Source organism: Schistocerca americana, chromosome 4, assembly GCF_021461395.2.
Source record: "Schistocerca americana isolate TAMUIC-IGC-003095 chromosome 4, iqSchAmer2.1, whole genome shotgun sequence".
Taxonomy (NCBI): Eukaryota; Metazoa; Arthropoda; class Insecta; order Orthoptera; family Acrididae; genus Schistocerca; species Schistocerca americana.
Genome location: NC_060122.1, coordinates 614,742,234 through 614,763,528, shown reverse-complemented (window position 1 = coordinate 614,763,528; position 21,295 = coordinate 614,742,234). Strand labels below are relative to the sequence as shown.

The window sequence follows — 21,295 nt, the reverse complement described above, 5'->3', positions numbered from 1 at the left end:
ACATCGGGAAGCCAGCAAACCCTGTTTACCGTTTTTCGAAAAAACGAAATCATGAACACTGACTAACGCTATAATTATTATTGTTGAATTCTGCGAACATAGTTATCTCTACCGACTGAGACACGGTCTACTACCCAGAATTATTGTATGGAGATCGTAAACATGCTATAGATTGGATGAAAACAAAAGACTAGGTCCTCGTGTTGCAGAATAGTCGCCAGAGATGGTGCACAAATGAGCTGTTTGTACAAGGGAGTTTTCGTTATGTTCTCCAACCGTTGTAATGTGGGAGCTGTATGTGGCAAGCAGCGTAGAACTGAAAAGAGCGACTTGACGCGGTCGACACGCGTACTAGAGACACTGCTAACACATGTGTGCAAACCTTCAACGGATTTTCTCGGTGGTTTCCATTTCGCGACCGATCGGACCTTAACAAACGAATAGACATCTACAAGGGGCGGCGAAATGAAAAATAGGCAGGTGGAAAAAAGTAAGAGAACGTTTATTATTTGAAAAGTAATCGCCATAACAGTTAATACATTATCTTACTACGAGACAAGACTGCCATCGCCTCCCACCGAAACTTCTGCAGCGCCGTCGAAACAACAGGCACGCCAGTCTGGGAAAGTTATGATGACCTTTTCGTTTGACTTCAAGGGCTCGCTGTTAACTGACCTTCTGGAACACGGCTCCACAATTAACGCACAGCGGTACGTGGGCATTTTACAAAAGTTGACGCGCGCCTTCAAGTCCAAAGGCGCAGGTATGTTGACAGAGAGCATCTTCCTGTTGCAGACTAATGTCTGCCCAGATTTTGCCAAGTTTATTTCTATTAGGCTGCAGAAGTTTTGCACACCCTTCATATAGTCTCAAACTCTTCCTACGTCATTGGAGCCGTGAAGAAAGACGCTAATGGCTGTCGATTTGCTTCGGTCGAAGAGGTGCACAACTGGGTACTGTCGTGGTTCGTTAGACAGCCGCGAACAGTTATCTATGGGAGTCCTAACAGTCTTCTCTCACTGTGGGACAAATGTATTAACAGCTATGGCGATTATTTTTGAAGTAATAAACAGCTTACTTACTTGTTTTGTCTGTGTCTCGTTTTCATTGGCCTGCCCCGTATATTACAAACGTTTGATGAGTGATGGGTGATGGGAGAAGGGCGGCAAGTGGGAAAAAATCTCTTTATTAATCATTTTCGAAAATTTCTTTCACATCATCGTCATATAGCTTTCGATCTGATACCCAGCACTCAGCTTCGGGGAAATAAAAACGTGAATGACGAATGGGAAAGCGATTGAGGCGCTAGCGCACAACTCACTTTTACCGTGTCCAAAACGTGAAGAATGTTATAAAATATACTCGTCAGTCTTTGTATTCATTCCTGACTGATATCTTTATAGTTTAAAACCAAGGCAGGTCAACCGGAGATAATATTAACTGATTCCCTCCAAAAGACAGTCACCAAGCGATTCCTAAGTGGCGCAGTGATTGTATTATTCTTTGCAGAATATGTAATACCTGCTCTCAATAGTTCGTCGTTTTCTTTATAAAGGAGACGAAATGGAAGGGAGGTTATTTCATTTTGACTTGAATACAGTATGCAGATTTTGTTCCAGGAACGACAAACCAGTGTTAGTTTTGAGAGGCACTGCACTTTGGAGTTAAGTCATGCCTGTAAAGCGACACTTGATGCTTCTTTACGCTGTCAGATTCGTATTATATGGCTATAGTCATGTTTTTTTAGCCTGTTTGGGTAATATTTCCATGGGTTTTTTTATTTTAGGCACCTTAAAGTGCTGGTTCACCCGAGATAATTTTTTACTACTCGTTCGGGAACTGATAGTTGAAGCACCTCCACATAAACTCAGTCTATCATGTAATAATGGAGCCACCACAATAGATATAGGTTGAAGGGACTGTAAATATACTCGTCCTTCATATAATAAAGGAACCACCACAAAAAAAAGATTTTGCAAAATAGTTTATAATAGTACTTAAATTCAAAATATACTTAAATACAAAGTAAAAAATATTTATTTTCAAAACACATTTATCGAAACAAAACACTTCTAGTTAGTGAACATTTTACATGGCATTTATTTCACTGATATTAACACCAGTAATCCTTCAAATATTTATCTTTCATCTTTCGCTTATGTGGCTTCATTATTATTTCGCCGAAGGAAAATAGTCGTTCAGCAGGAGCAGACCTTGGTAAATAAGTACTATATTTGAGGAAAAAATGTTTTACAGTTCGATATCTGTGTAAGGGATCCAAACTATTGTCATTATCTTTTAAATATTGTAGCATTTACAAGTCTATTGTAGTGTTATCACTATCACTGGCTACAGAAAAATCAAAGCGCTCAACAAACATGAATTTCATATCTTTGCCACCACAGTAGGGATAGCCTGAAGTCCCCTTAAATATACTCAAGCCCTTCAGATAGTAAAGGAACCACCACAATTCGCATCATCAGAATAACGGTGTATACAGAACCAGACAGACAATCGTTTCTCCCTCGCTCAATAAGGGAACGAAATAGGACAGAAAATTTATAACAATATATAATGGTACTATGTATCTTCCGCTCTGCAATGGCTTTCAGATTATATGTGTAGATGTAGACTCTGAAATGGATGGTTTAGTATTACGAAAGCATTAAAAATCGGGAAACCTGCAAATCTTGTTTATTGCTTTCGGAAAACCAAAATTATGAACGCTGATTAACGTTACTGTTGGTCGAATTCTGCAAACATAATTACATCTAGCGAGAGGGACACGGATTCGAGACGTGGTTATATGTCAGCTGGGACTACCGCCCACTGCAAAGCTGGGCGGTCCCTGTCGCTCGTCTTCGGCAGTCCTTAGCCTACTTCGGTCGACGACAGTGCCCTCAGTTGCTTTATTAATCAACTATCTGAAAAACGGCGTTGCCCGGATATGTATTTACTACAGTCTTCTACAAGTTCTCCTTCCTTTCCGCGTGTCCATTTCCTGGACTGTGCGGCTGATCCCAGCGGAGGTTCGAGTCCTCCCTCAGGCATGGGTGTGTGTGTTTGCCCTTAGGATAATTTAGGTTAAGTAGTGTGTAAGCTTAGGGACTGATGACCTTAGCAGTTAAGTCCCATAAGATTTCACACACATTTGAACATTTTTTTGTCCATTTCCTCCTCCCTCTGTGTCCATTTCTTCCTCTCCCCTATCTGTGTCCATCTCTTCCTTCTGCCTCTCTGTCTCTGTACACGTCTCCTTCTTCTTGTCTCTTCACGTTATCACCCCTACCTAATTAGGAGGTTGTTGATTCTTACACCCTCAGTATTTGATCACCGGCATACAGCAATACGTGTACCAAGTTTGGTATAAATCGATCCAGGAGTTTAGGAAGGGCCTTTCACTCGTGGCAAAATATATTTCACACATACTTAACATATTTAACACGTATTGGGACACATATTTCGCCTTTATCTCTAACTAATTTCGCCCTGCAGTTTTGTTTTCACACATCTCGACATCTGTGACGTCATGTCTCCTCGACTATGTGTCGCACAATGATACATTTTTGCAAGTACATTCAGTGGTACGTGTGAGCACAGTTGCAAAATATGTCGCAAATAGTGTTAGTAGTAAAGAAGTAATCAATTAAAATATTATGCCTGATTTTTAATAACGCTCATTTGAAAGTGTTATGTTAGCACTTATGACAGAAGAAATTTTAGCTGTTAATGGCTCACCATGTGCATCAGGAGGTCAACAGAAAATGATTATCCGGCGACTGCAGAGACGTTCTTTTGGATGTACGTATTACATTTCACAAAATGGGCATCGTTTACATTGACGAAATGTTCAAAGCAAACCTTTATCTTGCACCATGAAAACCGAATGGAAAATGGTCTGTCACAGTGATCACAAAGATTCACACCGTCAAGATCGAATGTCAACTCTTTGTGAGCTACAAACCATGCAGGATGTTCAGCTAGGTATCCACTATTAAAGAATGCATATTGAATCATGTTGGTGTAACGGAGTGATGAAAACTCGTGCAATGTGATGAGATGCCACCGAATGCGAGATGGTCTGTCGTGGAGCTTATCGAGAAAAATGTCTACCCTTTAAGGCGTTGCTGCAGATAGTACGATAATATATTTTATAGGAACGGAAAAAACCAACTCCGAGAGGCTGGATTTATCCAGTGGTTCCAGGTGATATGAACAGCAACATCACACAATTTTCATAAGGAATGGTTTTCTCTAAAGGAGTATGATTTTTACATGCACACCAGGAATCAAGTGAAAGCAAATTTTTTGACCAGTTATTATAGTTCTCTTACGCCCATTTTCCCATTCTTGCTTCTGTTACCTAAATATTCCCTACAGCCCTAGCAAGATCACCCACACGAGACAGTATAGTAGGGGACGGAGCATCTACAACTTCTCACAGCACAATAAATAACTTTCCATCCAATTTACCATGCAAATTAACAGCCGGCATAATTGTATACGAATGCGTTAGGCATTGATATTACTTGATCTTGACATTGCTCTCTTGGTCCCTCTAATTTCCAGGATTACTTTCACGTGCATTTCCTCCTCAAATCCCGATTGGACGGAGTTGCACATGTGGACATTGTAAGGGTATTGTCATATCGCTGGCTTTGTTGGGGAGTATCTTTGCGGGCAGCCGCGTCTGTCGAGTCGAGTGCGGGACACCGAACTGTTGTTTAGTGTGTACCTCTGCATGTGAGAGGCATTGTTAGCATGGAAGTTGAAGTGTTGCTACAAGTGCTCTTACAGTAAAGTGATAAAATATGCAAATGATTCAGAGGAAAGTGCGTCAAGAAGTAATTTAAAAATGAGCAGTGCTGCTGATAACCTATTTGTGTATCATCTCGTTGCGTGTCGTACCGTTTAGTATCAATCATCCGCGTCGTGTTCGGTCTCCCAGAATGAACTAATGTAATCAGAGAAAAATTAGTTACCTCAAAAAAGTGCAGTCAAGTGCCAGTGATTTGTAGCGAGCGTGAGGATGTGCATTCGGTCATGGCGTTTCCGCATTATCAACAATCAGCCGCGCCGCGACGGTTACGCGCACGCTCGTACAAGCGAGAACTGAGAACTGAAAAACTAACTTTACGGGCTGTGTGAAAATAACATTACTAGTGTCAAGGAGGACTAGTACCAAATATCTGTGTATGCGTCACGAGCGTAAGAACTTTCGTGCGCTCATTCGGCTTCCGCATAATCAACAATCACCCGCGACGTGTCGGTTACGCGTACGCTCGTCAGAATGATATTGTGGACTGTTAATCATCCATTAATTGGGACAATACTTCTGCATTATAATGTAAACAGTGCAACCTGCGATTTTCCTTTAATCAAATGGTTCAAATGGCTCTGAGCAATATGGGACTTAACTTCTGAGGTCATCAGTCCCATAGAACTTAGAACTACTTAAACCTAACTAGCCTAAGGACATCACACACATCCACGCCCGAGGCAGGATTCGAACCTGCGACCGTAGCGGTCGCTCAGTTCCAGACTGTAGCGTCTAGAACCGCTCGGCCACTCTGGCCGGCTTCCTTTAATCGTCACAGAATACAGTTGTTCGTACCAGACGTCGAACAGTGTTGTGTATTAACGTTGAGTGGCTCCCCTAAACCCGCTTGCATAATTCGATAGATAATTTCAGGCAAGCGAGCAGGGGTGTGGAGCAGAACAGTTCGACCGCCGCGGGATTATCAGGTACGTGGTGTGGATAGGCCGCTCGGTCTAAACGACAAACAGTTTAAAGTAACCCCACCCCCATTAGTACCCCCGGGCGTGTTACAACATGAGAAATAAATGTTTACAATGGTAATAACATTTGTCTTATTACAAAGGCTTAAAAATTCGTAGGCAGTGCATCTGCAGCTCGCTATCGTATTCAAAGAGACTAACCATCTGAAGGAAGTAACGACAGTAAAATGCGACAAGCCACGTGTCAGGCAGAACTGTCATACTTATCCGGAGAAACCTGTTTACTGGAAGCTTTTCGGTAACTGGGACGCAGCGCTAAACTGCGTCCGGGTTTCGCCTGCAGCTGTTCGCACTCTGCAAGCGCGCAGCCCTCCACGAACGCGCCGGCCTGTACGTAATGTGATTATTCAGGCAAAAACGTTACGCGCGACGCACTGCTTAATGAACCCGATTTAGCAACTGATTTATGTTGTTATCCCCGTCTGCACTAATTCCGCTACAATTCGAGTCCACGTTTTGCCCCAACACACGATTAATTATTGCCGGAAAACCCGATTGGTTCTGGATGAGCAGACGAAGTTTATCAAGCGTCGCCAGTACAAAGCGGTCACGGTCTATGCAGTTACATTTTCACCGAACCGACGCTGCATCAGCTGAAGTGGGTTACTCGCCACCCATCTCCCTCATGGCTAAAATTATCCCTTTGTTGGATTGTCTGCCAGTGTGCGTCCCACCTGTTCGCAATCACCTAGAGCAAGCTCGCGCATTTGAGTTTTGTAATATCGCCAGAAATAAATATTAGCCAAAGCACACTGGTCACTGTACAGGATGGGCAGAAACAGTCTGAAAAAGCTTGTAAGAGTGTTACAGGGAAACAGGGAAGCTTGTGTTGAGAATTAAAAGTTAAGAAAACAAATCGATATTTTGTACCGTTTCCGAATCAATACAGCGGGTCAAATGGCTCTAAGCACTATGGGACTTAACATCTGAGACTTAGAACTACTTAAACCTAACTAACCTAAGGACATCACACACATCCATGACCGAGGCAGGATTCGAACCTGCATCCGTTGCAGCAGCGCGATTCCGGACTGAAGCACCTAGAACCGCTCGGCCACAGCGGCCGGCTAATACAGCGGGTGGCTGCCTGGGTAAAGAAGTATGGAATGAACACCAGGACAGTTACATTTTGTGCTGTGACCCCGAGTGGCGCGATCCAGAGTATACAGGGTGAAAAGTATTTAAACCGACAAACTCTGGGAGGTTGTAGGGGACATCAAAACAAATATTTTTCCCTAATCTCATTTTTTCCTACGAGGATTATTTAAACCGGTGGAGGCCGTATTACGATCTTCAGTCGTCAGAGGGCGTATTACGCTCTTCAGTTGTAGGCAACTGCTGTCCTCCAGTGTAGTAGTGCATTGTCTCTGTTTACTAATGGAGCGATACACCTGGAGTGAGTACACAGAAATGGTTGGTGCGTACTACGTAGTGCACCACAACGGACGAGCTGCACAGCACGTTTATCAACAACAATATCCTAACCGCCGTATCCTGCATCATACGATCTTTGCTGCTGTGTACCAACGTCTGCGTGAGACCGGGTCATTTAGCAGACTACGTGGACAGGGACGCCGTCACACGGTAAGAACGCTGCAATTTGAGGAAGCTGTCTTGCAGCATGTGGAGCGGGATCCTTCAATCATCACTCGTGCAATTGCACGTAACATGGAGACAAATCAGTCCAATGTAAGAACAGTCCTTCGAGAGCAATTGTTAAGTCTATTTCACTTACAGCGTGTCCACAACTTGGAACCAATTGATCATCCACCCAGAGCACAATTTTCGCAGTGGTACCTGGGACAGTGTGAAATGCATCCTACATTTCCAACCTCTGTGTTGTTTACCGATGAAGCAACGTTCTGGCGTGATGGCGTCTTCAACATGCAGAATTCTCATCTTTGGAGTGAGGATAACCCACAAGCCACAGTTACTAGCGCTCATCAAGTGCGGTTCTTCGTTAATGTGTGGGTCGGTGTTGTGGGGACTGTTTAATTGGGCCGTATCTGCTACCTAGGCCATTAAATGGCAGGCACTATTACAATTTTCTCGCCAGAGCATTGCCAAAATTGCTGGAAGACGTCCCGCTCCCTACAAGACAACGCATGTGGTTCCAACATGACGGGACGCCGGCACATTTCAGTCGTCGTGTGCGTCGATTCCTGGACCGACGGTTCTCAGAAACGTGGATTGGCAGAGGTGGTCCTGCACCATGACCTGCTTGATCCCCAGATATGTCCCCTCTGGACTTTTTTGTGTGGGGAGAGATGCACAACCTTGTTTACGCAACTCCTGTTGCATCAGAAGAAGATCTGGTTGCCCGGATAGTAGCAGCAGCAGGTACAATTCAGGATACTCCTGGGGTTTTTGCCCGTGTCAGACGGAACATAATCCGACGGTGTAACCTTTGTTTACGTCTCAATGGAGGCATTTTTGAAAATCTACTTAATTGATATTAGGTTGTGTTAAGGTGTTGTCTCTTGGTCATAAAAAAATGGAAAAGTGTTTGTTGGTTTAATTAATTTGCTGCCAGAGAAATCTTCCTCTACCAGTTTAAATATTCCTCATAGGAAAAAATGACACTAGGGAAAAATATTTGTTTTGATGTCCCCAACAACCTCCCAGAGTTTGTCGGTTTAAATACTTTTCACCCTGTAGAGCGCGGTCTACCACCAGCGAGCGCAGAGCACGGGGTAGCGTAAACGAAGGAGGAAGCAAACTGGTAAACCGGATTGGGAAAAGTACTGCCATCTGTTGACGGGAAGAACAACATGGGACCAACTACCCCGGACGTTCATAGTTTGAATCAGTGATTTACATACATAACTTGTCGTTTTGGCATTGGCTTATTTTACCGTACCTAGATCGACCGCTGTTTTCTAAAAATGTTATTTGGTACTTTTCTGTTTTCTCATGTCTACTACTGCGTATAAAATTATTAGTAGCATCGGTCACTGTAAATTTTCAGTATCACACCTGATGATGGGCATATAATAGCCCGAAAACAGTCGTGGTCCAAGAATTACAAAGAAAGAAAAAGTTGCAACTGAAGCGGTATTTTCAATCTCTATCACAAAAAAATGGTTCAAAGGGCTCTGAGCACTATGAGACTTAACATCTGACGTCCTCATTCCCCTAGAACTTAGAACTACTTAAACCTAACTAACCTAAGAACATCACACACACCCATGCCCGAGGCAGGATTCGAACCTGCGATCGTAGCGGTCACGCGGTTCCAGACTGAAGCGCCTAGAACCGCTCGGCCACAACAATCTCTATCATAGGGCTATTCAAAAAGAAGGGATAGGTTTCAAATTGCTTCCAAACGACGAAAGGGAGTCCGCAGCTCGTGGTCGTGCGGTAGCGTTCTCGCTTCCCACGCCCGGGTTCCCGTGTTCGATTCCCGGCGGGGTCAGGTATTTTCTCTGCCTCGTGATGACTGGGTGTTGTGTGATGATGTCCTTAGATTAGTTAGGTTTAAATAGTTCTAAGTTCTAGGGGACTGATGACCATAGATGTAAAGTCCCATAGTGCTCAGAGCCATTTTTAAACAAAAGGGAGAAACACAATTCCAATGTTCCTGGAAAAAGAAGGGTTCAAATTCTTATACATTCAATGCGAGCACCATGTGTTATACGATAAATACCAAACCGGTGGCTCATTTCCTCCCACACAAGAAGCAACTGTCCTCTTGTTATCCAATTCACAGCTTCAACAACGTGATTTCGCAGACTTGAACGAGTGTCAGGCATATGGGGGATTAAAACGCGGTCTTTTACGTTACTCTACAGACAAAAGTTGCAAGTTGCGAGGTCTGGAGACTTGGGAGGCCACCGGCGACGAAGTTCATCTTCTGCTCCTCCTCTTCCAGTCCAACGTCCCATACCTCAAATCGTGTCACTTTTTATCTGTGGGGTAACGCTAAAAAGACATGTTTTTCATCTCCCCTATCCCTGACACTCTTGAAAGTCTGCGACATCGCATTGTTGAAGCTGTGAATTCGATAACGAGAGTCCAGCTGCTTAGTGTGTGGGAGGAAATCAGTCGCCGTTTTGATATTTATCGTGCACCACGTGGTGCTCACATTGAATGCATAAGAATTTGTTTGAACTGTTCTCTTTCCAGGAACGTTGGAATTGTGTTTCTATCTTTTGTAGCTTCTAAGCAATAAATGTTTGAAATCTGTTCCTTCTTTTTGAATAGCCCTGCATAATGCTGAGTTGCAGACGTTCCTCTGGCAGGATTGCTTGTAACGACAATCGGTTTCAAACCAGGCAGCTTCTACTGCCAGTGAATGTAGGCGCAGTTGTCATTTGTACAATGGTGATTCGTGTGAAAAGGATTCCTAAACGATTATGACCCCACGACGGGAATTAACACGGTTCAAACGCGGAATGGGAGTTGGAGATACCTGGGACGTTCTATTCTTGATATCGTTAGAGAATTTAATATTCCGAGATATACAATGTCAAGAGTGCGCCAAGAATATCAGTTTCAGGCGTTACCTCTCACCACGGCCTTCAGTTAACGACCGAGAACGTCGGCGTTTGCGTACAGTTGTCTGTGCTAACAGCAAAGGAACACTGTGGAAAATAACCGCAGAAATCAATGTGGGACGTACGGTGAACGTATTTGGCATTAATGGGCTATCGCAGCAGACGACCGACGCGAGTGCCTTTGCTAACAGCACGACATCGCCTGCAGCTCCTCTCATGGACTCGTAACCATATTGGTTGGGCCTTAGCCCACTGGAAGACCACGACCTGGCCATATGAGTTCCAATTTCAGATGGTAAGAACTGACGGTAGGGTTCGAGTGAGGGGCAGAACCCACGACGCCATGGTCCCAGTTTATCAACAAGGCACTGTGCAAGATGGCAGTGGCTCCATTACGGTGTAGGCTGTGTTTACATGGAATGGACTGGATCCTCTGGTTCATCTGAGCCGCTTGTTGACTGGAAATGGTTAAGTTGGGCGACTTGGAGACCATTTGAAGCCCTTCATGGATTTCAAACAACGATGGAAATGTGCCATGTCAGAACATTGTGGACGATTCGAGAGAATGATTTGGCCTCCCAGATCGACCGACGTGAATCCCATCTGACATTTACGGGGCATAATCGAGAGGTCAGTTCGTGCAAAAAAAAAAAAAATAATAATAAATAAATAAATAAATAAATAAAATAAAAAAATCCTGCACCGGCAACACTTTCGCAATTATGGACGGCTGTAGAGGCAGCACGGGAAATATTTCTGCAGGGGACTACCAACGACTCTTCCACGTCGATTTTATTGCACTATGCCGGGCAAAAGGAGTTCCCCACGATATCAGGAGGCATCCGCCTCAGTGTGTGTATAAGAAAATGGTAAAGCCCCATTTTAATAAAAACAGTCCTTATATGAAAAATTTCTAAACTTCACCCGTTTTTCGTGTCTCTCGACCAGAACCTCCACTTAAGCCAGAGTGCAAGGTGTATTTCAGACCGCAATTGTTTCTGTGAAGTGAGGGTATTTTCAGTAGAATTACTCGGGCCTACTCATTCTGGTTAGTGTGAGTATGAACCATTGACTGTGACCAAGTACGCATCCGCCTTCCAAGATGACAACAGCCGCCTTCACAGGGCTGTACGCGTACGTTCCTGGTTGCAAGAACACTCAGACAAACTAGCGGAACCCGACTGACTCGATAAATCATCCAGTCTTATTCCCATAGAAAAATATACAGCTATTTGGAACAGCAATTGAACCTCAACAATCAACACTCCCGCTGTCTGGTATCTCTTCATAATCTAGCCGCGAATGAGCGGCTTCAGCTGGATATGTCATACGTGAACATCCTTGTGGACTATCTTCCTAGCCGAGTTGGGGCCATTATCAAGGCTAGAGGTGGTTTTATCAGTTTAATGTCCCTTGGGAATGACTATTTTCTTGTCTGATGAAGTGAGCAAAGTTAGTTTTCATTTGCCTTGCTCACAGTCCGTGCGTGTCGGAATCTTAGTAGAGTAAATTTACACCCTCTTCAACTTCGCAGTACATTGATTTCACGTCATTACGAAACAGATTCGGATTCTGCGATTATGCATTGACATCAGCTGTCTGCGATACATGAAAATTTATCGTAGCCGGGACTCAAACCACGTTTTCCCGCTTACTGATAGCGGTCGCTTTAACCACTGCTACTATCCGAGCACACCTCGAGAGCCGATGAAAATGTTTATGAGCCACGCTACAGTGTGCATGCACTTCATCCATGTGAAGAGGCGTAAGCAGATGCTACATTCGGCGAGATACTTGCAGAAGGTATACGAGTTGCATTGATAAACAGAGCGGAAGTGAGCAAACGTCAAGGTCTCTACTAAGATAGCCGGCACGGTAGCTCAGCGTGCTCGGTCAGAAGGTTAGCTGCCCTCTGTAGTAAAAAAACTGAGTTAATCGATCAACAACGAACTTAAGCAGATCTCTTACGACGTCCGCCGCGAGCAGATGCAACGAACAAAAGCGAACAAAATGAGATTTAACAAAAAATAAATAAAAAAAGGCCTCCGTGGCGCAATCGGCTAGCGCGTTCGGCTGATAACCGAAAGGTTGGTGGCTCGAGCCCACCTGGGGGCGAAATCGTTTTAATCGCCACCGACGTGAGGACAAATGTCGTCTTTGTTACAGATACACAGCTACTGCGTCGATCTGGCTGTGTCTGCACGATGTCACGCAGCCTTATACACATTCAGCGAAGTGACAATTGTAAGTAAAAACACGGCCCTACACAGACGTTCTACTGTTTTCCTATTTATTCGTCATGTGTGACACTGCAGTAGAGCGATGCCCACTAAAGAAGCCGTATTATTTACATTTGATTTCAGCATATACACCGCGAGCGCCATATGACAGGGCCTCTTCTCGATGTCGATTTGTACTTCGTGTCCTTTATGTGTCGGTCTGCAGGAAGCCGCTGTTGATCGAGCGACATGCATTACACAATGCAGTCACAACCCCTATGCTAGCAGAACTCCTTATGAGGGGGAAATACAGGCTATAGCCCCACCACCTGGCACCAACCCACAACTGCCTCAAACAGCTGATATCAATGCATAATAGCATTACAAGTTGACCCTTTTCTTGATGACATATAGCATTTAACAGCAGAAAATACATAGGAACCACGCTTGTTGTGTGTGGACACAAGCTAGGCACCTCTCCAGAAACAGCGAGAAGCTACAATGGGAACAGGTTCAGGCGGCGTTGATGCACCTATGGTAAGAGTTCCGACACCTCTGATGCCGTTGGAATCTCGTTGAAACTCAGTTGCCACCGAGTCTTCCCAAGCGCAACATCTGACCGGTCTACCCTTAGTTGAAGGCCAGTGGCGGACAATGGTGGGTTCGAGAAACTTTGGACGGAGTGCGAATACGGGATCTGCCGTTTTACGACTTAACAACAGCTGCCAGGTGTTACAAATGTTGATACATCTGTGCCAGTACGAGAGGCGTAATATGTTGGGCCAGTGGCGAATTTTACTGACAAGTCTCGTCGAGTGGAGAAAATAGGTATGCTAGACATTTGGAAGGCATACGATAGATGGGTAACGGAGCCCCCCCCCCCCCCCGCCCCCTCGAGGAAATTACAACGTAGGTCGGAAAGAGGGCTAGTGTACACTTGTTATAGTTGCCGGGAGGTCTCGTCCGAGAGGGGAGAGCTCTGCCAGCGGCTAGGGAACGCACTGTGTCTGACAGGTTGCCACTTGTGGCTGATGTCGCAACGAATGACGCCTGACACTTGGGTTTCGAGGTCATCCGCGGTTCCTTTGTGTGGCTGGCTGAATTGGTGAAGACAGCTAGCATCGCACATGGTGTGGAACACGGCTCGCCATTTGCAGTATTGGACCTGTGGTCGACCGATCTAGTTTGAATACGAGTGGAAGTAGTAATAGGTATTGGCAAGTGAGTAGTAACAAAGATGGGTCGAACTTGGTAATGAGAGGCTTTTATAGCCCGCTTCACTCGGGAGCTGAAGTGGCGGAGCGTTCAGAGAAATTTTCGATAGTATCAATAGTAAGTTTTCAGATAATGATTTTGCAAAACGGAGATATTAGTTTGCCCCCTACACAACGGAAGAATCATTTGATTAAAACTGATGACAGAGACACTGATTCTTCCTGAACGTTTTTTGTTCTGACAGTTACTTCAAGCACGTTGAGAACCGACTCGTGAGACAAGGTCTTAGACCACCTACATTAACTAACAGACTTGAACGTTTCAAACGAATTAAGTTAGAGGAAGGAAAGAGCAAAATTTTGCCAATTTATCTGAGTGAAAACCCAAAATATTAAGGTCTCACGTTAGGTAAGTGGACCCAGACCATTTATTCAGTCATTAATATTGAATTTGGACTTCCGAAATGTTTTCACCACGGAAAATCTTAATAGGTTTTATGCTCTCAATCATCACACGAACACTGAAACCGCAGATATTGAAATAAGAGACCACGAAATAGAAAATATATCCCCTCTCTGTTTTCGTAGTTTAAGAGTCTAAAAAAAGTCCTCTAAGATTGCTGAGAATAGTTTTGGTGATTATGGAAGCTCCTTGTCTGAAATCCCTATTCATTTTTAATTTTTCACTGAATGATGATGATCTGTAATTGAAGCTACAGTACTGACATAAATATTCTCCAGTACACTGGGTTTGGAAAATTAATAATGCGCTATTCAAGAGCTGACATTACAGGTTTTCTCCGAACTGAGTCAAAAATTTTCTCAGTCTATATGAATGCCAGATAAAGTGGTAACGCTGTCAATGTACCGCTCTATAATTTAGTTCGTATCCTGTAAATAGATTAACGGGCCATTCTAAACACCTCAAGACCTTTTCTCCTGCCTTCTCCTGCCTCCCAGATCTCCTGAGCCCGATCTTTATACAGCTGCCTATGCTTTCAAAGCTCCACTCCCCCTCCCCCCCCTCCCTCGGCCACCGGATATCGGCGAGCCCTTTCAGCAGAACTCATCCATCACGAGCAAAGCCTGTGTCTGGATCTTAGCAGCATAGGGGCTCCATTAAATCTGTTTCAGAGCTTCGCCTGAAGGCTGCATTGAACTGTCAGATATGCAGGCGTTCTGTTCCTTTCACCCGTCAGGGGCTTTCCTCCGCACATTCAGCAGCCGTATGCTGACACAGCTGTTAGGCAGGCAGGGCTCAACCTGTTGCTGGCTTTATTTCTGTTCATTCAGGCTCTACCTGGGACAGAAACATTACACTCGCGAGACTGTTTTATGTCTCTTGTGATGTACGGCGTACTTCAGTGGGTTACCCACGTCAGAGGTTGGTATCGTTGAGAAATGTTCTCTCTCCCAACTTTAAGACAAGCAGTATTGTGGCCACTTTCGATAGCTCGCAGTACACTTTTGCATCGCCTAACAGCGCCACCAAACGTGGTCGCATCGTCGTTACCATTTAAGACATACACCACCTTATCAAAAGTAACCAGACACCTCTCTGTAATGCAGAAATGACTACTTGATGACACGATAGGATCACCTATCATTATAAAAGGAGGAAGGGCGTATTGTGTTGTCAACAGAGAAGCAATAAGAGCAAATTGTCTCTGCTTAACTGGGAAGGTGAAACTTCTATGTTATTTAATTCTGAAACTGTTGAGTGAGATTGAATGCAAGAGTCACTTTGCTAGTCTTTATCATTTCAACAGTGACCTACAGAATTTGCCCAGACAAACAGAACTCAAACTTTTCCTATTCATTAATTACTCACAATATTCAAGTATAACGCGATCTGACTGCTTTAAAATTGACTCAAAAGAATGGCCCCGAATTGGAAGAAATCCTAACTATAACCTATACATTACATTAGTCACTTACCTCACAAAAATCTTCATTACCCGAACTACTGCAATACAGCAAATGCCAATACAGCCAGCTAAATAAAAGATTCTAACTACTGTAGGCTCTAACTACTAATAGGCATGTGTTTAGCAAAGGAAAGATTTTGTTGCAAAGCAAACAATTTATTTACCTTAATAATGTGATAACCAGTTCAAAAATCATATAATCGTGCATGACATCCAGTTCCATAAGTTATATAATCATCGACAAATTACATTTCCATGACGGACACACGTCTAGATCGCCCGCATGAGCTGACACTTCAAACCTCTAACCTCCATCAATGCTAACTACTCACATCTAACTTCCATCACTGCTGGCTGTTCACCTCCAACCGCTATCTCCAACTTCCAACTGCAAGTCCGACAGCAAGAAGGTCTCTTACAGAGTGCGCACAGCGCTGTCAGATTTATTAATGCAGACCGCTACGTAGCGCTGCCAACATACAAACACATAAACAGCCTACGTACAACTTGTGTTATGCGACACCCGCACGGAAAAGCTGAAGAAATATGACGAAGAAACAGACAGAACGAAAGGAAAAGAAGTCACTGGTTGTGACCTGAGTGACAAATCCACTAGGGGCATATCAACCCTTCTAAAGACGAAAGGTCACTATGGGATACCTGCCAATGAACAAGCTGATGCCCTAGGAGAGCAGGTATCACTACATGAAGCTATTAAATATGATAAATTCCCTCTCGCAGATGTGATACCCATGTTCAGAAAGCGGTTGTCCTCGGACTGGCAAGAGGAATGGTCGCGGACATTTAAAAAAAGGCTCTGAGCACTATGGGACTTAACATCTATGGTCATCAGTCCCCTAGAACTTAGAACTACTTAAACCTAACTAACCTAAGGACATCACACAACACCCAGCCATCACGAGGCAGAGAAAATCCCTGACGCCGCCGGGAATCGAACCCGGGAACCCGGGCGTGGGAAGAGAGAACGCTACCGCACGACCACGAGATGCGGGCAGGACATTTAAAATCAAAGGCAGTCACTACGCCTTAGTTCATCCTACGATTCAAGTTTTAACATGTTACAATGAGGCACAAACATCGAGCAGCTCCACGACAATTATAGCACAGCTGAAATCTAATCATTGGAAGTTTAACAAACACCTCTATCGGCTCCCCCCAAGCGCCACCCGTCCGTGTTTGCTGAGAGGAGGAATATCCAAACCACGTATTTCTACAATGCGCTCGGAATAGGCACCATATAAAAGTCCTTGCACGTAATCTTCAAGCTCTTGGTCGTCATATCCCAAACAGCCTCCAAACCTCGCTACATCCAACGACGTATGATCGCATAAGCTACTGTGCGAACATACCAACAGTGCCAATTTCAAGATGTAGCTCTCTGCGCTGTTAATCTAATGCTCTTGGTAGTTAGAATTCCAGGGGAAGAGCAAAAGCTCAATTAACTGACAGTATCCGCACGTGCTACTCTGCAGAATATGAAACGCTCACCCTCTAAATGCCTTACACTATGTACCTCCTATGTGTATGTGCCTGAATACCGGCGTATTTATACCTGTGGCTATAATACATACTCTGGTTCTTGTAAACTGCTCTCCTTTTCTGTCCAAATGGTACTTAGGATTTGCACCAATATTCAATTCTCTATCCGCAGCTTTTGAGACAGTTCTCACAGGACATAACAAAGAATATGTTATTGTCAATTTAAATATACAGGGTGAAGCGAAATTCGCGCACTCGGGCTTCGCAGCGCTACTCCTCACATGTCAGCGGTAAACAAATGTCTCTCATAAATTTCGTCTGGCGTGTATATCCGGCAGAAAAATGACATTAAAGAGTGGCAATCTGGCAACACTGTAACAACACGTATGGTAACTACCTCTGACTGCATATTCTGACCGTGCTGCACAGTTGGAGCAGTGGATAGAGTTTTGGGTTAGCATGCAGGAGTTCGAGGGTTCAATCCTGGGTTGGTGTGTGTTTTTTATTTGCTAATTTCATTCTGACATTTCATACTGTAATATACACCGTTTCTTATATCACATGTACCCTAAATTTACAACATTTTGTAAAGCTGAACACAACAAATGCACGGTGATCACTTAATATCTGACGCTGTTCATGTCTTCGTATATTCTACAAGACCTGGTAAAAACACTAAACACGAACAACACTAATACGGTCTGGTGGCCATTCACTCTGTCAAAGAGAGTCGCAGCTCTAATCATTTACATACCCGCCGATGATGTTTACGTGTATGAATCTACATTGTCACCCGAACATGTCTTCTGGGTGCTTAACTGTTTTTTGCCAGGCAGTGTGTTTTGTAGGGATGCTGGACTGGAACGTTTAATTTCCACGTTACAGCTGGTTTCCTACAACTCTCCAGAGCACAATAATCGTGGGAAACGCACAGAAACAGAACTTCACATCATTCCATATGAAACTCTTTCTTAAATGAAATGTTCTTTGTCAGATAAAATTGTAATTCTTAGGTTCATCGTCAGTGGTTTCAGCTATACTTCCGCGAGGATAATGTTGTCACGTGACTTTCGTGTTAGCGTTAGTTACGTGTAGCCTCAGATCTCTATGTTCCCCCTTATTTCATTGTTGATTTTCATCGGTTCCTAAATAGATTCATTGACAGAGAAATAGGAGGAGCTGGAGAACGCCCTAGCCTTCAAGTTCTCCGTTCGGTTCGGGAACCCAATAGACTGATTTTTGATGTCATTTAAAAGCTCCTGTGTATGGAATCCCGTTACAAGATGCAGTTCGTCTTTCTGCCCGTACTGTGGGATGTTGCGAAAGCATACGCAAGATTCTTCATCTACGATTGCTTTCCTCCTTCCCCCCCCCCCCCCCCGCCCCCCTCTTTGTGCCCGTCTCCTCCTTCCCATCTCTGACTGTCCATATCTTCCTCCTCTCTTCTCTCCCCACGTAATCACCCAGACGCCAGTAAGAGGTTGCTGGTTCTTATACCCACAGCATTTCCTTCCAGATAACGAATAATAAGTGTACCAAATTTGGCTGAAGTCGAACTAGGAGTTTGCGAGGCGTTTTTCTCCCGTGGTTTTGTCCGCGAAAGCACACGGCACGCATATTTAACATATTTCACCTGTACTCCTACGAATTTTGCCTTTCAGTTTCATTTTCACGCAGCTCAATGTTAATGACGACATATCTCCTCAACTAAGTGTCGTACAATGTTCAGCGGCATATGTGTATATTGTCTGCGGTATGTGTTGCGAATAGCGCTGCTAGTAAAGATATAATAAATTAAAACGTCATGCATGATGCGGTAGTTTTTCACGCATCTGAGAATGTGACGTCATTACTCCTGATCTATTGTTGTTGTGGTCTTCAGTCCGAAGACTAGTTTGATACAGCACTTCATTGTACTCCATCCTGTGCGATCCTCTTCACCTCCGAACAACCACTGCAACTTATATCCTTCTGAACCTGCTTATTGTATTCATCTCTTGGTCACCCTCTACTTTTACCCACCAGTCTTCCCTCCAATACTAAACAGGTGATCTCTTGATGTCTCAGATTGTGTCCTATCAATGAAACTCTTCTTTTGGTCATGTTGTAATATGAGCCTTTAATGTCATATTTTTGTAGGTACATTCAGCGGCATACGCTCAATTTTCAGCGAAATGTGCTGCGAATAGAGTTAGTAATAAAGAACTAACAATTTAAACGTCATGCATGGTGCAGCAGTTTTTCACGCACCTCAGTGTTTTTATATCGTATCTCTTGAACTATGTATCGTACAGTGTTATAATTTTGCAGGTACGCTCACAGGCATATATGAATACTGTCTACAACGCGTGGTACGGAAACAGTTTGTAGTAAAAAAGTATAAATAAAAACGTCATATCTGTTTTGCTGTATGAATAGTGAAAATGTAATAAGCAATAAACTTTTTCTCTTTCATCATTTTGCGTGGTTTGTCAGCGAGAAAAGAGTATTGTTAGGGTTTGAAATTATGCGTAAAGTTTGTTGCAAGTCACTAAGCGTACTCCTACTGAAATACTGGGTGAATGAGAGGTGGGTATTTGCTCGTCGTTGGCTACATTTCTTTTTCACCCCCACGCCCGCCGCTTCGATAAGCAGGTAGTTCTTACCCCAACAGATATTCTTTCCAGATTGTAAGTGAAATGTGTACGAATTTTTGTTGAAACTGGTCCAGTGGTTTAGGACCAGGTAGGGGACATAAATGCGTACACACACACACACACACACACACACACACACACACACACACACAGAGAGAGAGAGAGAGAGAGAGAGAGAGAGAGAGAGAGAGAGAGAGAGAGAGAGAGATTCATACGTAATCCCTTTTGATAAAATATAAATGGCTTATGTACACTGTCCCATCGAAAAAACTTTGAACTGATTTTACTGCTGACGTAAAAAAGTGTCAGTGCAGTTACTATGGTGGTACCTTGAACTAACAACTGGAAACAACAGATGTGTTTCACCTAGTCATTTGTCAACAGGCAGTGTTAAGTAGTGGACGTGCAGCAGTAGCATGTCAACACTGTTATGTCACAAATTGCAATGGAGCAACGTCTCTAAATCAAGTGTTCAAGGCAGTCTCCAGATATCTTCAAGAAGAGAAAATAAGTGTGCAAAAGTTTGTTCGGAACATCTTCACTCCCCGATAAAAACAACGGTGCGTGGACACCTCCCGCGACTTGATTGAAATGGCAAACACGGACTGTACTTTTGTGTAAAAAATAATCATGGGTAGCGAGTCGTGATGATATCAATACCAACGCACCAGCAAAAGACAAAGTGCGGAAATTCTCGTACGGGTCACCCAACTGATGACATAACCGACATCCAAGCCAATGTGACGCTCAAGTTAAATAACATCTCAAAGTTGAGTAACATCCCAAAGAAGGTCTTTTCTAACAGTTTCACACGGTTCATGATTGTATGAACGTTTGGTGGACAAGGCTCAAATGGACAGAGAACATGTAGAACACCTGGAGCACTAAATCCATCATACAAAATTTTCTCTAGTTTTGGTAATCCAGTCTCAAAACGTTTTTGACTGACGAGGTATATATGTATAAATAAAAAGTATCCACTGCCACACGACTGACAATGATTTGAAGAGTGTAGATGTAGACGTGAAACAAGACGTGGTTAAGGTAGATGCCAGATTGAAAAAATTCTCAATTAGTGAAATTCACTAACGTGACACGTCACTTGTAAAATCCTCGCTCTTTCAGTTTTGTTCTATGGTCTAGGACTCTCGCCAAGTTGGAATAACGGAACAGGTAGATGGGATTCAAAGAAGAGCTACAGACGCGCCACACATTTATTCAGTCATCGTGGATGTGCCACGGACATGCTTTACAAATTGCAGTCGCGGACGTTACAAGAAAGGCGCTGGGTTCACGGAGACAGGCTTACAAAATTCGTAGAACCGTCGTTCCAAAGCAAGCTGCAAAATATACCAGTTCCTCCAACAGACACATCGCTAGTGAACCCGACATTAAAATTAGAGAAATCCACAGTCTCTCTTTACACATGCCATTGACTAACGTAACAGGGGTGGGTGGAGGTAGGTTTCTGGTACAATTGTACCCTGTGCCACATACCGTAAA

General features: G+C 43.7%; 1 protein-coding gene and 1 non-coding gene across 4 annotated transcripts in view; one reads left to right on the top strand and one right to left on the bottom strand.

The window, feature by feature from the left end:
- The window catches only part of LOC124612790 (neural proliferation differentiation and control protein 1), a 1,069,883-nt gene that overhangs the window by 487,989 nt on the left and 560,599 nt on the right, over nt 1-21,295 (bottom strand). The gene's annotated exons all lie outside the window — the stretch shown is intronic.
- Trnai-gau lies at nt 12,337-12,410 on the top strand. Its single transcript has one exon. It is a non-coding gene; the product is annotated as a tRNA-Ile (tRNA).